This window comes from Salvelinus namaycush, chromosome 29 (genome assembly GCF_016432855.1).
Source record: "Salvelinus namaycush isolate Seneca chromosome 29, SaNama_1.0, whole genome shotgun sequence".
Lineage (NCBI taxonomy): Eukaryota > Metazoa > Chordata > Actinopteri > Salmoniformes > Salmonidae > Salvelinus > Salvelinus namaycush.
Window position 1 is genome coordinate 25,916,283 of NC_052335.1, and position 21,564 is coordinate 25,937,846.

At 43.4% G+C, this 21,564-nt stretch overlaps 1 long non-coding RNA gene across 1 annotated transcript in view; it reads left to right on the top strand.

Moving 5' to 3' along the window:
- Positions 1 to 7,856, top strand: part of LOC120023890 — a 98,492-nt gene extending 90,636 nt beyond the window's left edge. The window contains exon 5 of the long non-coding RNA XR_005472793.1: positions 6,833 to 7,856. This is a non-coding gene — a long non-coding RNA (uncharacterized LOC120023890). The remainder of the gene's footprint in view (positions 1 to 6,832) is intronic.
- Positions 7,857 to 21,564: the final 13,708 nt, after the last annotated feature.

Consider the following 21,564-nt stretch of genomic DNA (forward strand, 5'->3'; position numbering starts at 1 on the left):
CGACTCATGCAAACATCATCGATAAACCCAAAGTTGGATACTCAACCTTTCTTGAGACATGAAAAGTTTCTAGATTTTTTAAAGTTAAAGATTTTCACAGATATTCCCTCCAATGCACTCTACTGTGTGGCCAATCATGGATTTTTCTCCCCCACACAAGCTCTCTGTATGAAATTTGTTAAAAGCCTGTTCAAGTTAATGCCCACTTATGTCTCATTTAACTTTATTCGTAGAGAGTCTCTGGGTCTGGTAGAGTACTAGGCTCCCTATACAGAGCAGAGCCATATGAGGCCTGTGGAAGAGGAGCTAACTCATTAATCATACATAGCCCGCTGCACCATCCATGACAGATCTGTTGAAGTCAGACATTACCGTTTCTGGTGAAAGCAGCCGGTAGCAGGGAAACGAGAGGACCCTTTGATGGCAGGCAGTGTGGGAGTGTGCAAATGTGTTCGTCACCTTCCCAGATAGCGATCCATCTTTTTATTCATCGATGCATTTACAGGGGGGGGACGGGGCTCGTATCTCAGTTTCACTGTTGAATGCTTATATCTGAGTTAATGGGATACATTTTCTGTATGCGTAGGTGCCTCGAGATTGTCTGGGTAATTTCTGACTCAACTCCTCAGTCATTTCAGGAAGAATAATTTGCCAAACGCACTTTAATTTGATATGCTTTAATTCTTAGGTAATTGCAATAGTTATTTTTTGTGGAGTACAGAAGCCGCCTCTTGGGAGATGCCAGTTTGTTCTTTTAAGGCCCTGGATATTTTCCAATATATAATTGACTTTCTTTAATGGAGACAGAACTCAATATACCCTTCACAGTCTTATCTCCCAAACCAAACAAATTGGTATCTTTTAAAAGTTTGCAGGGGAACAACAGCCTCTGTCTGTGTTGACTTGTTGTTAGTGTGGTTTTGTTGAGATGCTTTGTCTTTAGCTTATCAGTCACACCTTTCCTCAGAATTCTCAATTTAGCTTTCTGCTTTTATCTACCAATTAGTGTGTACTCACGCCTCTTCCTCTCATTTCAAATACATTATTATCCGTCTTTGAGAGAACTGGGTAACGATTGGTATGACCCTCCAGTAGCCAGACATTGACGTCAAGTAATGGCACAGTGCGAAACTGTTAACGTGGTTCCCATTTAAAACAGTTTCAGACTCTACACGGCTATTACAGTTCCTGGGGTTATCAGTAATTCTGTGTAATTACAAATCATCTAGTAGAATAAGACTACTCAATAGCGCATGAGGTGGATGTGTAGAGGCGTTAATGCGCTGTTGTTCTTAGCTGAGTCATGATGTTGACATCCCTACAGATGGGATGGGTTTGGTTGGGAGGCTGAAATTAATGGCACAGTCCTTCCTGCACCTAACCATCACATCATCATAGCAACACAAAGGTCGCTAGGGGCCATCAGTCTCATATAATATCAATAGCTAAGAGCAGACTTTTATGTGTCGATATCAAAGGACTGTGTTAACCTTGAATTTTGATTGTTGTCTATCGACACCTACACGGTCTCAGAGTTCCTGCGTCAGCTTCCCTTGCATCGTATAACAGTCCTTCGTCTATACAGAGCACTGCTTTGTTATTAAAAGGGACCCAAGTGCCACCACAGAGTCCCAGACCTCCGGGCCAGCTTTGATTAAGTCCAGAATGAAAGAAAGATCCGCCCAGACGGAGGAGACTGAGAAATATCCTGGCCGTGTAATAGAATGCATTCCTCTGTCAACATCTGACTTGTAAAGGCTCAGTAATACAACAAGTCTTCACAACGCCGCAGCGACCAGGGAGCTTTGTCATAAAATCCCCTCCAGCTCATAAAGCAGTAGGCTCTACTTGTCCTCACTGCTTGTAATCAGTATGCCCTCAGAACGCCAACGGGAGGAAAGGTTGGGGCATACAGACAGACACTGGATGCATCCTATATGGCACCCTATTTCCTATGTAGTGCACTACTGGTAGAAACTACTAAGTCTAGACTATTGACACCTGTCTGGTAGAATCAAACACAGTGAGCTGTAGGGTACTCTGGATGAGCATACGATTTTTATTTATTTTAAGATCAGTCTAACTTGATATTTCTCTAAGAATTTTTGTGCTCTGAAAACTAATCACAAGCTCACCCGGAGGCAACCGCTTGGCATAATGGTATGATGAAGCACAATATTATTTTTCCCAAATAGCCAAGTTTCTGGTCCCAAACGCCATGATTGGAATAGAGGGGTATGGAGGATAGATTGGCGTAGTTATTACTATGATTTGAGGTTGAATACACCGGCATTACACATAATAATAGCTGGGGGGGGGGGGTTCCTTCGCCAGAGTCACCTACTAGCTGGCTGCAGGTGTGAGACCATAATGAAGTGGATTTGGATGGATTAAACACCAAGCGGTGGGAGGGGAGACATGGCAGCCAGCATGTCTCTCTCACACACACACACACACACACACACACACACACACACACACACACACACACACACACACACACACACACACACACACACACACACACACACACACACACACACACACACACACACACACACACACACCTATGGAAGGGATCCCAGAAAACACCACAGCAAACAGGACAGACTCATCACTGCCTGCCAAAAAGTTGCCTCCTGCATTGTTATTTGGCAGCTCTCTTAGCTTTGTGTTAAACTCTGAGCATCGCCCATTCTGTCTCTTCTCCAGAGTTTTGTCTCTCAGCTGTTATTCGGAAGGTCTGAAATAATCGTTTGGTTTGGAAATGGAACTGAATCAACAGATCTTGACAGCTAAATGTGTGCTTGTTCTCGTTCATTTTAATAGCACAGTGCTGCTACTTCAAATCAAACTTTATTTGTCACATGTGCCGAATAGACCTTACCAAGTACCTTACCGTGAAATGCTTACTTACAAGCCCTTAACCAACAGTGCAGAACAAAATAGCACAGTTGATTAGGAGCATGTAAACCGTCAGTCATCCTCTCCGGCAGTTGGTACAGACACTGGTGATGAGGGTAGTGTGACAACATGTACCCGTAAGTCTAATGTATATAATTGTGGGTTCATCCCACTTTTCTCATGGTCATGCAACCTGTGGTGTGGTGTGATGTGTTCTGAGCATGACGCCTCCCTCTCTTCACACACAGTCATCCACACTCTTTCCTCCACACTCCCTCCCCACTTGAGCACCCAGATGCCCTTCTCTCCAGGAGCAGACAGGCTTTTACGGAGCGTTCGGTCCTCTTGCCAGGCACAGTGGTGTGTTCCTGGCAGAGCCGCCCACTCCCTGGTGTCTGCCGGGCCTTCATCTGCTCAGGGGCAGCCTGGCAGTGGGCCCTCGCCAGTCCTCTGAGCCCTGGAGGTCCAGTGCAGCTCTGCTCCCCTCTCTCTATCTCCTTTAGCACCACCTCACCCATGTAGATACATACTCAATGATTCATGATTTGTTAAACAGTCAATATCAGTGAAGCTAAAGAGTAAGTTGATGATGAGTTTCTTAATAAAGTGTTCCTATATTACCATCAGCTGTTTGCATTCAGTAGAATGTGTCTGTGTCTTTGGTGTGATGAAATCCAGCTACTTTAGAGCACACGTGTTTGAGAACAGCAGCTAGGGGAAGCTAGGCAAATCAAGCTCATGACAAATGGGCAACAGATACAGAAATGTCTTGCCTGACTCATAATTCAAAGTGTACAGTACATTCTTAATTCAATTGTCAAACAGTTATTGCTGTATAATGTAAGTCCCAGTGTTGCGATTGGAGGACCAGAATGATTGTAGGCAGTATAATATACTGTATATAATATCCAGTAAATGTTGACATTCTAAACCAACCACTTTGACTTGTCCTTTAACAACGACACCTGGGTGTTCATGTGACACAGAGTGGACAAGAGCTTCCCCAACTCCTACGCCACAGCCATGGGTGAGTGAGCAGTGTTTTCCCAATTTTTTGGGCCATTCAAAATCAGATCAATTGATTCTCCCCAATTTGAAGTCAATTAAGTAGCTAGCCACATACTGAACAAAAATATAAACACAACAAATATTTTACTGAGTTACAGTTCATATAAGGAAATCAGTCAATTGACATTAATGAATTAGGCCCTAATCTATGGATTTCACATGACTGGGCAGGGGTGCAGCCATGGGTGGGCTTGGGAGGGCATAGGTCCACCTACAGTTGAAGTTGGAAGTTTACATACACCTTAGCAAAAGTATGCTTGGGGTCATTGTCCATTTGGAAGACCCAATTGCGACCAAATTTTTACTTCCTGACTGATGTCTTGAGATGTTGCTACAATATATCCACATAATTTCCCCCCTCATGATGCCATCTATTTTGTGAAGTGCACCAGGCCCTCCTGCAGCAAAGCACCCCCACAACATGATGCTGCCACCCCATGCTTCACGGTTGGGATGGTGTTCTTCGGCTTGCAAGCCTCCCCCGTGTTCCTCCAAACATAACGATGGTCATTATGGCCAAACAGTTCTATTTTTGTTTCATCAGACCAGAGGACATTTCTCCAAAAAGTACAATCTTTGTCACCATTTGCAGTTGCAAACCATAGTCTGGCTTTTTTATGGTGGTTTTGGAGCAGTGGCTTCATCCTTGCTGAGCGGCCTTTCAGGTTATGTGGATATAGATACTTTTGTACCTGTTTCCTCCAGCATCTTCACAAGGTCAGTTGCTGTTGTTCTGGGATTGATTTGCACTTTTCGCACCAAAGTGCGTTCATCTCTAGGAGACAGAATGCGTCTTCTTCCTGAGCGGTATGACGGCTGCGTGGTCCCATGGTGTTTATACTTGCGTACTATTGTTTGTACAGATGAACGTGGTACCTTCAGGCGTTTGGAATTTGCTCCCAAGGATTAACCAGACTTGTGGAGGTCTACAATTTTTTTCCTGAGGCCTTGGCTGATTTCTTTTGATTTTTCTATGATGTTAAGCAAAGAGGCACTGAGTTTGAAGGTAGACCTTGAAATACACTGCTCAAAAAAATAAAGGGAACACTTAAACAACACAATGTAACTCCAAGTCAATCACACTTCTGTGAAATCAAACTGTCCACTTAGGAAGCAACACTGATTGACAATAAATTTCACATGCTGTTGTGCAAATGGAATAGACAAAAGGTGGAAATTATAGGCAATTAGCAAGACACCCCCAATAAAGGAGTGATTCTGCAGGTGGTGACCACAGACCACTTCTCAGTTCCTATGCTTCCTGGCTGATGTTTTGGTCACTTTTGAATGCTGGCGGTGCTCTCACTCTAGTGGTAGCATGAGACGGAGTCTACAACCCACACAAGTGGCTCAGGTAGTGCAGCTCATCCAGGATGGCACATCAATGCGAGCTGTGGCAAGAAGGTTTGCTGTGTCTGTCAGCGTAGTGTCCAGAGCATGGAGGCGCTACCAGGAGACAGGCCAGTACATCAGGAGACGTGGAGGAGGCCGTAGGAGGGCAACAACCCAGCAGCAGGACCGCTACCTCCACCTTTGTGCAAGGAGGAGCACTGCCAGAGCCCTGCAAAATGACCTCCAGCAGGCCGCAGGTGAAGAAGCCGGGTGTGGAGGTCCTGAGCTGGCGTGGTTACATGTAGTCTGTGGTTGTGAGGCCAGTTGGACGTACTGCCAAATTCTCTAAAAGTGACGTTGGAGGCAGCTTATGGTAGAAAAATGAACATTAAATTGTCTGGCAACCGCTCTGGTGGACATTCCTGCAAGTCAGCATTCCAATTACAAGCTCCTTTTACAACTTGGCATTATGTTGTGTGACAAAACTGCACATTTTGAAGTGGCCTTTTATAGTCCCCAGCACAAGGTGCACCTGTTTAATGACCATGCTGTTTAATCAGCTTCTTCATATGCCACACCTGTCAGGTGGATGGATTATCTTGGCAAAGGAGAAATTTTCACTAACAGGGATGTAAACAAATGTGTGCATGAAATGTGTGCGCATGGAGAATTTCTGGAATTAATTTCAGCTCATGAAACATGGGACCAACATGTTGCGTTTATATTTTTGTTCAGTGTTGTTGTAAGTAGTCGGCTATTTGGCTCACAGCTGGGTGAGAGTACCTGCCTGCCTGGCCAGCCTTGGAGCAATCTGTATTAATATCTACAGACTCTTTATCTCTGTCTGCAATAAGACAATCACTGGGCCTATTAGATTAATGGCTTAGTTCATCTATATTTCACACATGCCGTCTTACTTTAATGCCAGTTTTTTTTGCATTACTCGTGTGTGTGTGTGTGTGTGTGTGTGTGTGTGTGTGTGTGTGTGTGTGTGTGTGTGTGTGTGTGTGAGATTATTGTGTTTTTATTTTATTGTAGAAATGTCCACTGATTGAATACCATACTCTTTCTTCTACGCTTCAAGGCTTTTTATCTTCTCGGTTTCCCAAATCTATGTTTAATGCTTGAATTCTGCCAACCTTATAGCTGCAAATGTCAAGGGAGTCCAAACATTTTAAAAAATATGTATTTTTAAGTTACTGAAATTTCTTTAATGGAATTTGAGGAGTTATAGTGTAGTTTATTTGCTGGAGTACACTTGTGCCCTGAGGTAAGGAAAAGGTTTAGAGATTTTGAGAGTTTATTAGTCACATGCACAGGGTTTCAGATATAAATGCAAGGTACAGCTGCAACAGTGCAGGTCAAAGGGTTTAATACTACCTCCACTATGAAGTGAACATGGCCTGGATTTATTGTATATTTTTCATGTGACTGCAGAAACAGCCTGCATTAGAGGTGGACCAAGCCCAGGAAGGGTCCATCATCACGTCTGAGCTAACTTCCTGTCTGTGTGTCTCTTCTCTTCCAGCTCTGTGTAACAGCATCCAGCATCCTGTCACAAAAGAAAACCTCTGAGTTTCTGGACCGCTGTGCCCAGACACAGAGCTCATGCCCCGTACTGATCCAAAGAGACCCAACCGGGCCGCACCACACAGCGGGGGTGGGCCGGGCCAGTGTAGCAGTGTATCTATGTGGCTTGCAGAGCGAGGTCATTCATGGCTACAGCCCGCCCCCTTCCTCCCCCCTCAGAGACACAGACATTTGAAAAGCCCCTCTTATCTGTGACCATTTGATTATCAGCCTCTTACAGGCCCTCTTAACTAAAAATATTGGATTGAATAACTTATAGATCCTGTTAGATATCCCCATGTAGTGCCTTAGCTTTAATTTCAGTGGTTCTTATTAAAGATAAAATACATAATGGTGAATTTAGATTTTATTTATTTTATATTTCCCTTTTTTTAACGGTCTCCCAACTAATCTATTGATCAACAACAGAGGAATTGGTGTTTTAACTACGGCAGCAACTGACTGTTTTTCCTAGCTGTTTATTTGTATTTGGAATGGCGGTAATCAGATGGGAAACAACCACCTGACCCCTCCTTTCTATATTTTCTCTCCCAGCAGTGAAGTGAAGGAATGCATAAGCAAATATTTCAAAGGTATTGTTTAGTAGCAAGAGAGAGCTATTCCTCTGAGATATTCTTCTGACACACAGTGATACATCGGGTTGACAACATGAATAACCATGACAAGATGTCTCCACAGTATGGGTGTAACAAACACACTCTGCCTCCACATGACGTCACATATCCATATCGTCAGACCCCAGAATAGACTCGGTAACCGCTTGGGAAATGTCATGATGGAAACACGCCTCTCCTTTGTTTTTCTTCTTCGTTTTTTTTCTTCAATGTGTGTACAGAATAATAACATTTCAACACTTGCTTTATTTTAACAGATACCCCAATTAAGGACTGCCCTAGATCATAACAGACTGGTTTACTCCTGAATTTGTTGTTTGATTGGATCCATTAAAACAATACATCATGTGAAAGGGAAGGTACAGTGGTAAGAAAAAGTATGTGAACCATTTGGAATTTCTGCATAAATTGGTCATCAAATTTGATCTGATCTTCATCTAAGTCACAACAATAGAAAAACATAGTGTGCTTAAACTAATAACACACAAATTATTGTATTTTTCTTGTCTATATTGAATACATAATTTAAACATTAACAGCTAACCAGGAGTCCAATCAATGAGACAAGATTGGAGATGTTGGTTAGAGCTTTTGAGTTTGCTATTCACAAGAAGCATTGCCTGATAGAGCTCAGAAGACCTTAGATTAAGAATTGTTGACTTGCATAAAGCTGGAAAGGGTAACAAAAGTATCTCTAAAAGCCTTGATGTTCTTCAGTCCACAGAAAGACAAATTTACGCCTTCTGGAGTGGTCCAGTCAGAGTCCTGACCTCAACTCGATTGAGATGCTGTGGCATGACCTCAATAGAGCAGTTCACACCAGGCACCCCAAGAATATTGCTGAACTGAAACAGTTTTGTAAAGAGGAATGGTCAAAAATTCCTCCTGATCGTTGTGCAGGTCTGATCCACAACTACAGAAATGTTTGGTTGAGGTTATTGCTGCCAAAGGAGGGTCAACCAGTTATTAAATCCAAGGGTTCACATACTTTCCCCACCCTGCATTGTGAATGTTTACACAGTGTGTTCAATAAAGACATGAAAACGTATAATTATTTGTGTGTTATTAGTTTAAGCAGACTGTGTTTGTCTATTGTTGTGACCTAGATGCAGATCAGATCAAATGTTATGACCAATTTATGCAGAAATCCAGGTTTTTCCAAAGGGTTCACATACTTTTTCTTGCCACTGTATTTTCAACCAATGAGCAAAGCTTTTTCATTATCACTATTGTCCTGATGTGTGGATGATACTAGATTTTGAAGTTACAATGCAATACCATTTAAGGAATATTCCTTCATGTGTCTGTCTGACCACGTGTGTTTGTATATATATTTTCGGTCTATTTGTCTGCCGTTTTTTGGATGTCTGTCTCTGTGTGCCTTAGGGTCTTACCACTTCTTGCAGCAGGGGAACAGACGGGGGGGGGGGGGGGGGGTAGATGAGTTGTACTGCCAAGGCACTTTCCCCTCTGGCAGCACATGAAAGCTGCTCCATCTCCATCAAAGCCACGCTCACCTTTTGTCCTGTATCTGGCTGCCTCGGAGATGCATTCATTCACATGCAGCTGGAGGCCCACACACATACACACATACATACATACACACACACATACACACATACATACACACATACATACAAACATACATAATATTTCAGATGTGGAGGTGTTTGTGTCCTGGAGTATAGACTAGGAGAGAATAGGGAACCGTACTGTTTTTATGATCAGATGTTTGATTCCCCTGAGATGACACTACTCCCAGATGCCCTGGGAGACGTGTGTGTGTGTGTTCCAACTCAAAAACACTGGTAAAAATCAAATCAGCGTGTATGAATACAATCATTTAAATCTCAAAAGGTAGCCCAAATCATGTCTTTGATCAAACGGGAGAGGAGCAAGCAGGTAGTTAATGCTGACAATAACAACCTAATAATGTATCACTTGATACACTCCATCCACGACATGGGTTTAAAATGGTAACTATAATTAGGGGAGTGAGATGCACCCCTCAACCCCTCTTCCCCCTAACGTCACGATCATGCATCTGTCTTTGTAGAATTGATTTAACTGGGCGGTTTGCACTCGCTTGAAGTCAGGCTGGTCTGACCCGATTACCCTCCTGAAATTAGAAATTTAATTGCATGGATCTTTCAATGCCAAACTCTTGAGGCGTGGAGACTCAAATCTATTATTAGTGGATTTTTCTTCCCATAAACCCATCTCAGCGTTGGCCATGTGAAAAATGAGTCAGACTGATTTTGAACATGGTGTACAGCAGGGTTTCCCAAACTCGGTCCTGGGGACCCCGCAGGGTGCATGTTTTGGTTTTTACCCTAGCACTACACAGCGGACCGAGTTAGGGAAACCCTGCTGTACACTGCGACATTGTCATCAGAAGGACTGCAGTGTCACGATGACTAGGACAGCCGTTCAGCTGGCACAGCTTGCCAGGCAGGAGGAGTAGCTCATCGTGGGCTTGGCAGGGCCCTTCTGCTCCTGTCACGACATGTCCACCTCGAAGGCTCCAAGATGCCCATGCCATTCCCTGACACTCTGATGCATGTCTGTCTGGACTGCCAGTGCCCAAGTCCGAGCCTGGTTTCCAGTCTCTCTACTATCTTGCCAACTCCTCATGGAATTGTCACGCCTGCATTTACAATGACAATGGAGTAGGCAAGAGCACAAACATCTAGGCCCAGGCTACCAAAGTCCTCCAGAAGAATTTGTATTTTGTATCCCATCTGCCTCCTATGGCACCTATACGTTCTCAACTAGCTTCATACAGAAACATATGTATATTGAATCACTCTGATACCTCTTGTTATGTTCATCAACAACAACATAAAAAAGCCATGGTTCTTACAGACGCAATTAAACCCTAATGAACCTATTTGCATTTTAACGTGATTAGACCAACTGTTCAACTACCAGAACTCACATGGTGCCACCGCTGTCAGTGTCATTTAGTCTGGAGACGAGTCTCAGAAAAACATGGACATGGAACTGAAGACACAGGACAATATGACTGCAAATATTACAGAATGTAATATGTGATGAAAAATTGAGTACTAGCCTCACCTCTCTCCCCTGCTTGCTCATTTTCTATTTGCCCAGAGCTGCTGTCTGGGTGCTTATGTAAATAGCTTTATAGCTATGTGGCCTTTGTAGGTTTCATTAGCATAATGTTATAGCCAATCCATGTTGTGGGTTGAGATGTGGATTTCCAACTGTCCTAATGGGTTTGTAATGGTGGATGATATGGGCCAGTGTGATCACTCTAGTGTGACTACCACTGGAATCTGTTCAGTGGCTCCTGTTGACTTGCCTCCAGTAAGCATGGCAAGAAATGACTAATAGAAGACTGTGTTTATGTGTGCATCTGTATTCAGTTTCAAAAACACTTGCATAAGTTACCTACCATGTGTTGCAATGGCACAAGGCAGATTTTAGGAAGATGTACAATACGTATTACTCAACTTTTATGCATTAGCTCCCCATATTCAATAGCAAAAATGCTATTATTTTACTGTTGTGATAGGGGTGGGGTGTGTTGTGATAAGGGTGGGGTGTGTTGTGATAAGGGTGGGGTGTGTTGTGATAGGGGTGGGGTGTGTTGTGATAGGGGTGGGGTGTGTTGTGATAGGGGTGGGGTGTGTTGTGATAGGGGTGGGGTGTGTTGTGATAAGGGTGGGGTGTGTTGTGATAGGGGTGGGGTGTGTTGTGATAGGGGTGGGGTGTGCTGTGATAGGGGTGGAGTGTGTTGTGATAAGGGTGGGGTGTGTTGTGATAAGGGTGGGGTGCTGCATTGAAAACAAGCCTTGCTTGCAGCTCTCTTTTGCATAGTGAGTGGATTTGGTGGGAGTAGTGTTGAGACTGTTTTGTTTCAAAAAGTACTTTCATATTGCGTTTGCTGAAATACTGATTGATGTATTTGCATAAAAATAGAGTGGAGAGAAGCAGCAGGTGTCTTCCATAGCTCCATTTCACTCATTCTAAACTGAGCGTTAAGCCTTTCTCTCTGGAAGTGTTTCTTGACGAAAGCGCCAGAAGCTACAGTAGTCACAGTCGCAGGGTTTTTTACGTCTATCTTTTTTCTGTGAAAAACTAGGTGTGATGGTTCGAATGTGAAATATTTATGGGTACACATTAAACAGCTGTTAATGCAGTCGAGAGGGAAACCCAAACTCATTTATGAGCCTTACTCAGAGTGTTGACAGCGTGGTTATACAGACCTTATGGATGGCTATCAAACCGTTTGAGCATCAATGCCCTGGCAAAATCACTCTCAGAGGTGACCTTGGGATAGTTATTGCTCTCTTGTGTGTGTTTCCTCTATGTTTTAAACACTACGACAGCAATGCAGAGGAGAGGTCAAATGGAGAGTAGGGAGCCTCCCGAGTGGGGCCGTGGTCTAAGGCACAGCATCGCAGTGCTAGCTGTGCCAATAGAGATTCTGGGTTCGAGTCCAGGCTCTGTCGCAGGACTGTCCTTGTCCCATCGCGCACTAGCGATTCCTGTGTCAGGCCGGGCGCAGTGCACGCTGACACGGTCACCAGGTGTACGGTGTTTCCTCCAACACATTGGTGCGGCTGGCTTCCGGATTAAGTGGGCATTGTGTCAAGAAGCAGTGCAGCTTGGCTGAGTTGTGTTTCGGAGGACGCACGGCTCTTGGCCTTCGCCTCTCCCGAGTTCGTGCGGGAATTGCAGCGATGAGACAAGACTGTAACTACCAATTGGATACCACGAAATTGGGGAGAAAAAAGGGCAAAAAACATTTAAAAACTATAAATACATTTTTTTAATTAAAAATACACTGCTCAAAAAAATAAAGGGAACACTTAAACAACACAATGTAACTCCAAGTCAATCACACTTCTGTGAAATCAAACTGTCCACTTAGGAAGCAACACTGATTGACAATAAATTTCACATGCTGTTGTGCAAATGGAATAGACAAAAGGTGGAAATTATAGGCAATTAGCAAGACACCCCCAAAAAAGGAGTGATTCTGCAGGTGGTGACCACAGACCACTTCTCAGTTCCTATGCTTCCTGGCTGATGTTTTGGTCACTTTTGAATGCTGGCGGTGCTCTCACTCTAGTGGTAGCATGAGACGGAGTCTACAACCCACACAAGTGGCTCAGGTAGTGCAGTTCATCCAGGATGGCACATCAATGCGAGCTGTGGCAAAAAGGTTTGCTGTGTCTGTCAGCGTAGTGTCCAGAGCATGGAGGCGCTACCAGGAGACAGGCCAGTACATCAGGAGACGTGGAGGAGGCCGTAGGAGGGCAACAACCCAGCAGCAGGACCGCTACCTCCGCCTTTGTGCAAGGAGGTGCACTGCCAGCGCCCTGCAAAATGACCTCCAGCAGGCCACAAATGTGCATGTGTCTGCTCAAACGGTCAGAAACAGACTCCATGAGGGTGGTATGAGGGCCCGACGTCCACAGGTGGGGGTTGTGCTTACAGCCCAACACCGTGCAGGACGTTTGGCATTTGCCAGAGAACACCAAGATTGGCAAATTCGCCACTGGCGCCCTGTGCTCTTCACAGATGAAAGCAGGTTCACACTGAGCACATGAGCACATGTGACAGACGTGACAGAGTCTGGAGACGCCGTGGAGAACGTTCTGCTGCCTGCAACATCCTCCAGCATGACCGGTTTGGCGATGGGTCAGTCATGGTGTGGGGTGGCATTTCTTTGTGGGGCCGCACAGCCCTCCATGTGCTCGCCAGAGGTAGCCTGACTGCCAATAGGTACCGAGATGAGATCCTCAGACCCCCTGTGAGACCATATGCTGACACATGCACATTTGTGGCCTGCTGGAGGTCATTTTACAGGGCTCTGGCAGTGCACCTCCTTGCACAAAGGCGGAGGTAGCGGTCCTGCTGCTGGGTTGTTGCCCTCCTACGGCCTCCTCCACGTCTCCTGATGTACTGGCCTGTCTCCTGGTAGCGCCTCCATGCTCTGGACACTACGCTGACAGACACAGCAAACCTTTTTGCCACAGCTCGCATTGATGTGCCATCCTGGATGAACTGCACTACCTGAGCCACTTGTGTGGGTTGTAGACTCCGTCTCATGCTACCACTAGAGTGAGAGCACCGCCAGCATTCAAAAGTGACCAAAACATCAGCCAGGAAGCATAGGAACTGAGAAGTGGTCTGTGGTCACCACCTGCAGAATCACTCCTTTTTTGGGGGTGTCTTGCTAATTGCCTATAATTTCCACCTTTTGTCTATTCCATTTGCACAACAGCATGTGAAATTTATTGTCAATCAGTGTTGCTTCCTAAGTGGACAGTTTGATTTCACAGAAGTGTGATTGACTTGGAGTTACATTGTGTTGTTTAAGTGTTCCCTTTATTTTTTTGAGCAGTGTATATACATGGAGAGTAGGCAAAGTGGTTCACGATAAAAACATGAATTGGATTAGTCCCAACTCTGTTTGCATTGGTCTTACCATTCAACACCACATTTGTGTAGGAGGTCTTTTATATTCAGAGTTAAGCTCAGCTTGGAGCTGACCTTCCGTCATCTCATCATCAACTAGGAGAGTGTTTCCAATCCAACCCAATTCACGTTCAGTCTCAAAATGCCAAATCCTTCTCTGAGCTCTACCTGGGCCAAGGCACACAGCGCCCGGGAGGCGGAAGGCACCATTTCAAATTGACATTGTTGGAGCTCATTGTAGTGGGGTTGCGATGGAACTGCTTCCAGAGCAGGAATAATAAAGGGGATGAGATCTGTAATGGGACTCTGCAGAGATACCTAATCTGTGTGCAAATGTCAAAGACCAGCCAATTTGAAAGAATTCAATTATTTAAAACTTTCTAGCCTGGCACAATAGCATATAGGGCCCAGAAATCAGGTGGAGAAATTCACCTGCATGAAGACAACATACACTTATAACAAGGCATCACTGTGTCAATCCAGAAGCTAATACCGATGGATTCAAATTACTTTCTAATCTTCTACCACTTTTATTTGTGTCTTGAATTATCAACCTATTACTTGCATCTGTTTATCAATAATGTACTTTTTTATCAGCTTTTTTTAATTTTCCTGTCCTGTATTGTAGCTTTGAGTTTTAGAAAATCTATTTATTAATATAATGTATCATGAATTAGAGGGCTTGTCTACTGCTCTGTAAGAAGAGAGCTAGTATGAATGAGATGCTACAAAAGCAGAGTAATAGTTATCTTATCCATGTTAAGCATTCTTAGAGATACAGTGGCTTGCGAAAGTATTCACCCCCCTTGGCATTTTTCCTATATTGTTGCCTTATAACCTGGAATTAAAATTGATTTTTGGGGGGTTTGTATCATTTGATTTACATGACATGCCTACCACTTTGAAGAAGCAAAATATTTTTTTTTGTGAGACAAACAATAAATAACACAAAAACAAAAACAACTTGAGCGTGCATAACTATTCACCCCCCAAAGTCAATACTTTGTAGAGCCACCTTATGCAGCAATTACAGCTGCAAGTCTCTTGGGGTATGTCTCTATAAGCTTGGCACATATAGCCACTGTGATTTTTGCCCATTCTTCAAGGCAAAACTGCTCCAGCTCCAACTTTGTCCCTGACCTGTTTGGAGAGCTCCTCGGTCTTTATGGTGCCACTTGCTTGGTAGTGCCCCTTGCTTAGTGGTGTTGCAGACACTGGGGCCTTTCATAACAGGTGTATATATACTGAGATCATGTGACATTTTATTTAACTAATTATGTGACTTCTGGAGGTAATTGGTTGCACCAGATCTTATTTAGGGGCTTAAGAGCAAAGGGGGTGAATACATATGCACGCACCACTTTTCCGTTTTATTATTTATTTTATTTTTTGAAACAAGTAATTTTTTTAATTTCACTTCACCAATTTGTACTATTTTGTGTATGTCCATTACATGAAATAAAAATAAAAATCTATTTAAATTACAGGTTGTAATGCAACAAAATAGGAAAATGCCAAGGGGGATGAATACTTTTGCAAGGCACTGTAAAGTGCATCCCAAATCGCACCCTATTTCCTCAAATAGTGCACTACTTTTGACCAGAGCCCTATGGGCCAGTATATGGGGATTAGGGTGCCATTTGGGACGCAAGTCACAGGCTCCGACAGGAGGCCATAGTGACCAGACTCATACCCATCTCTTCTTCTCCTCAAGCATAACTCATACAGTACCAATCAAAAGTTTGGACACACCTACTCATTCAACAGTTTTTCATTATTTTACTATTTTCTACATTGTAGAATTATAGTGAAGAAATAAAAACTATGAAATAACACATATGGAATCATGTTGTAACCAAAAAGAGAGTTAAACAAATCAAAATGTATTTTATATTTGAGATTCTTCAATGTAGCCACCCCTTGGCCTTGATGACAGCTTTGCACACTCTTGGCATTCTCTCAACCAGCTTCATGGGGTAGTCACCTGGAATGCATTTCAATTAACAGGTGTGCCTTGTTAAAAGTTCATTTGTGTTTTTACTTTCCTAAATGCATTTGAGCCAAATGGTTGTGTTGTGACAAGGTAGGGGTGGTATACAGATGATTGCCCTACTTGGTAAAAGACCAAGTCCATATTATGGCAAGAACAGCTCAAATAAGCAAAGAGAAACGACAGTCCATCATTACTTTAAGACATGGTCAGTCAATCTGGAAAATTTCAAGAACTTTGAATGTTTCTTCAAGTGCAGTCGCAATAACCATCACGCGCTATGATGAAACTGGCTTTCATGAAGACCGCCACAGGAATGGAAGACCCAGTTACCTCTGCTGCAGAGGATAAGTTCATTAGAGTTACCAGCCTCAGAAATTGCAGCCCAAATAAATGCTTTACAGAGTTCAAATAAGAGACACATCTCAACATCAACTGTTCAGAGACTGCATGAATCAGGCCTTCATGGTTGAATTGCTGCAAACAAACCACTACTAAAGGACCCAAATAAGAAGAAGAGACTTGCTTGGGCCAAGAAATACAAGCAATGGACATTAGACCGGTGGAAATCTGTCCTCTGGTCTGATGAGTCCAAATTTGAGATTTTTGTTCCAACCGCTGTGTCTTTGTGAGACGCAGAGTAGGTGAACGCATGATCTCTGCATGTGTGGTTCCCACCATGAAGCATGGGGGAGGAGGTGGGAAGGTGTGGGGGTGCTTTGCTGATGACACTGTCAGTGATTTATTTAGAATTCAAGGCACACTTAACCAGCATGGCTACCACAGCATTCAGCAGCGATACGCCATCCCATCTGGTTTTCACTTAGTGGGACTATCATTTGTTTTTCAACCAGAAAATGACCCAACACACCTCCAGGCTGTGTAAGGGCTATTTGACCAAGAAGGAGAGTGATGGAGTGCTGCACAATGTGGCCTCCACAATCACCCAACCTCAACCCAATTGAGATGGTTTGGGATGAGTTGGGCCTCAGAGTGAAGGAAAAGCAGCCAACATGTGCTCAGCATATGTGGGAACTCGTTCAAGACTGTTGGAAAAGCATTCCAGGTGAAGCTGGCTGAGAGAATGCCAAGAGTGTGCAAAGCTGTCATCAAGGCAAAGGGTGGCTACTTTGAAGAATCCAAAATCTAAAATATATTTTGATTTGTTTAACACTTTTTTGGTTACAACATGATTCCATATGTGTTATTTCATAGTGTTGATGTCTTCACTATTATTCTGCAATGTAGAAAATACTAAAAATAAATAAAAACCCTTGAATAAGTAGGTGTGTCCAAACTTTTGACTGGTACTGTAGATTTATTGGAATGTGATAGCACACAAAACCTATGACTCACATTTGGCTTTGTGTCTTTTCTTAATGATGTTCAGGAAAAGCTGCCTGTGTCAGACTGATGCTATTACTGTGACAGATACGGTGTGATAGGGTCAATTTTCTCTGTCTCCACAGCAGAGACAGCCGACTCTGTACACAAACCTTACTTACACTGTGAGCCAATCCCCATGTCCTCCATGCAAAACAGCAGGTGAAGTACAAATATTCCCACCTTGACATTCTGTGGAATATTACATAAGACATCTATTTTCTCCAGGTTTCAGGTTACTCTGCAGTCTCTGTCACAGGCTTTCCACCTTCGGTGAGTGAAACCAGGTTGTCTGAGGCTCGTTACTCTGTAACCCAATAACACACCCATGGGGTGACGATAGGAGCACTGTCTTAGAAGGTTTGGGGGATGTTTACACTGAGCTCAGCCCTCCCACAGTCAGACACTAGATATCTGTTTTTTCTGTACGATCGTCTGTCCATGGGAGTATCGGCTAAGTGTTACTATAGAGATCCATTTGTCTGAGCCTAGGACCCCTACCTCTCTTCTGTTAGCAGCCATTTCATGTGGCGAGACGTGTTGGTTCATCTGATCCCCAAGGATCACACACTTTGAGACAACACCAAGTTACATTTGTCCAACAATGTTTTTCTTTCCTTTTTTTTCAAAGCTGGTATGGTTTTCAAAGCCTTTTGCAAACTCGACACGAATTTCAAAGACCATGGGCAGAATTAGAACAATATCCAACTTTGAATCAATGCATAAAGGGAATGATTGTCATGTGAAATAAATATTGAACAGGTAATGCCCTCAGTGATCTGTACAGTATACTGTAAGTCTCTGAGATATAAAATGCTGAGGGAGAGAGTGAAGAAACATATGTTTTGAAATTGCAGAGGCAGAGAGAGATGTTGGAAATTGCCCTCTGACTCTGACATATTTGTAATTAGCAAGTATTGAGATTCAAGACTATGGGGAATTTCCAGTCCTCTTTGAGTGTGGGGGTGTTTGAATTGGAAGGGAGGAGGTTCTTGGGGTGCACAGGACATAAATGGATTTGGAGAGAAAGAGGCATTGTAAAGCCATTGCACTGTGCTTTTGTGTAATTCTGAGCAGAGGCGGTATCAAGCACTGTGGGTCTGAGTTACGGCATTATGCTATAATAAGAAATTGGACCTAAAATGCCCTGCTATATTGTCCCTAGCCACATCAAAGAGCACCCTGTGGTGGTGCTGGTTTAATATTTAATGCCATGCACTGATAAATGTCCCCTGGTCATGGGCTATCATGGGAGAGCAGCAACACCTCCCTAAAAAACAAATGATTGGGAAAATGAAAGGAAAATGGGGGTTGGTTTTCTGAGGACTAAGGGAACACAATGCTATCACCTAGGGATTTGAGCTAAAAGAAGATCAGCAAAGGGACAAGAGAATGCAGTCTGAGAATAATGTAAAAGAGTAGTATTCACAATTTGTTTTTCCAGACACCTAATTTCAATGAAAGCATTCAAACCACGTAGAGCATTCAAACCAACCTTGACCTCTACTTCCTGTTTGAAGAACCAATCCTGACCTCTACTTCATGTTTATTATACGCTCTGACGAGTTGTTTCTCTGGGAATGGCGAAGCTCAGGACATCAAACTCTTTTACAATATACGGACCACAAACCTATGGTGACAGGCTGTCATTTCTGCATCCTAAATACCACTATTCATATTGATCAAAGCTGTCTTTTACAGAGCTTTTATGACAGTGTAAACTGCCATTCAGACATTTCCTCAAGATTGCTACAGGGGGCTTTATATGCCGTGTGACATTTACCGTATATGACATTTTTATTTCAATCATAGATTTCTGAGTCTCATCAGTTCTGCACCATCAATCCTGTCACATAGAGCTCATGGGTCTGAGCCTTTATGCTGTACGCTCCTCATGATGAGTAGTCACCGTAGGCAGACAGGTTGCCTCTCACATTAACAACGTTCCAGCATACACCCTTGGTCTGGGATTTCTGAGACAACATAATAAGTGTAAAATCTGGAAGAGGAACGCTCCTGTCCCTGTCTAGCTGGGACCACTGCTCCTCTCCCATGTCTTCCCAGAATCCCTCTATCATTGTGTGTGATGGAAGAACATCAACACCTCATCGGTATTGATCGTGTTGCCATGACACCAGAGCTGGGTCTAGTTCATGCAGTGGATGTTGATGTTCTTTGGTGGAGGAGCCTTGGTGCTTCAGTCTTCCTCTGATCTACGGCACTGTTAATAAGTGGTCAAAAGTAGTTTACTACATAGGAAATAGGGTGCCATTTGGAACTCAATCACCCTCTCGACCTAAAAGTGAGGATGGGCTCCCTTGAACATTTTGGAAGCATTTCAGATTTCTGACATAAGGTTGTCTTGTTTTCGGCTCTCTTGTTTTCGGCACTTCACTGTGAAAAAGATACAGCTCTTTAATGTGCTTCATCCTTGTGTGGGTCATGTAACCAGTCATTTTAATCCTCTGTGGTTGTCATGCCAACAACATTTCCAAGGCAGTTGGTTGGGTAAGCTCTGTGGAGTGAAGTGGTTGGTGTGTACACAGATACACTACATGACCAAAAGCATGTGGACACCTGCTTGTCGAACATCTCATTCCAAAATCATGAGCATTAATATACCACTTCGTGGCCGAGCCGTTGTTGCTCCTAGACGTTTCCACTTCAAAATAACAGCACTTACAGTTGACCAGGGGAGCTCTAGCAGGGCAGAAATTTGACTAACTGACTTGTTGGAAAGGTGTCCTCCTATGACGGTACCACGTTGAAAGTCACTGAGCTCTTCAGTATGAGTCATTCTACTGCCAATGTTTGTCTATGGAGATTGCATGGTGGTGTGCTTGATTCTATACACCTCGCAGCAACAGGTGTGGCTGAAATAGCTGAATTCACTAATTTGAAGGGGTGTCCACATACTTTTGTATATATAGTGTACACAGGAGGTTGGTGGCACATTAATTGGGAAGGACAGGCTCATGGTAATGTCTGGAGCAGAATAGGTGGAATAGTATCAAATACATCAAACCCATGGTTAGATGCCATTCCATTAACTCCATTCCAGCCATTAGATGAGCCGTCCTCCCCTCAGCAGCCTCCACTCGTAATGTATGTAGTGGACATGTGGAGCGAGGAAGGAAAAGGTGTGCTGGCTGGCTGTCACTAGGGTCTCTCCTGCTTGGTGGTGGCTGAGGAGACAGATGGGAGCTCACATAGCCATGAGTCCATATAAGCTCCTCAGTTCAGATCTAAGGCACGGCGCCCAGGCAGGTTCACTCTCTGGATCCGTCCCAAATGGCACTCTATTCCCTTTATAGTACACAGTAGTGCACTATATAGGGAATAGGGTGCCATTACTGTGCACTATATAGGGAAGAGGGTGCCATTTGGGACTAGGCCTCTGTCTGCCTGGGACATCTCCACACCTCCACTGCTGCTGTTAGTCATATGGCAAAGGCAATACTCTCTTCTTCTGGTGGGACATGCCTGGCATGAGAAGAAAGGACATAGATTGAGGAATGCAATGAATCTTCATACCTATACTGTCAACATTGTATTTTAAACTAATCAGTTGATCCACGTGTATAAGTAAAGACACTTTTTACTTGTTGGTTTCCTGTATCTAACCATTAATGGCTGAATTTTATATTAGCAGATCATTGGTGTAAACAACTGACATAACTTCATTTTGGCTTTTTGTGGTGTTGAATTTTGGTTTAAAATATACAGTTGATGTCGGAAGTTTACATACACTTACTGTAGCTTGGAGTCATTAAAACTAGTTTTTCAACCACTCCACAAATTTCTTGTTAAAACAAACTATAGTTTTGGCAAGTCGGTTAGGACATCTACTTTGTGCATGACACAAGTAATTTTTCCAACAATTGTTTACAGATTATTTCACTTATAATTCACTGTATCACAATTCCAGTGGGACAGAAGTTAACATACACTAAGTTGACTGTGCCTTTAAACAGCTTGGAAAATTCCAGAAAATGATGTCATGGCTTTAGAAGCTTCTGGTAGGCTAATTGACATAATTTGAGTCAATTGGAGGTGTACCTGTGGATGTATTTCAAGGCCTACCTTCAAACTCAGTGCCTCTTTGTTTGACATCATGGGAAAATCAAAATAAATCAGCCAAGACCTCAGCAAAGAATTATTGTAGATCTCCACAAGTCTGGTTCATCCTTGGGAGCAATTTCCAAACGCCTGAAGTTACCACATTAATCT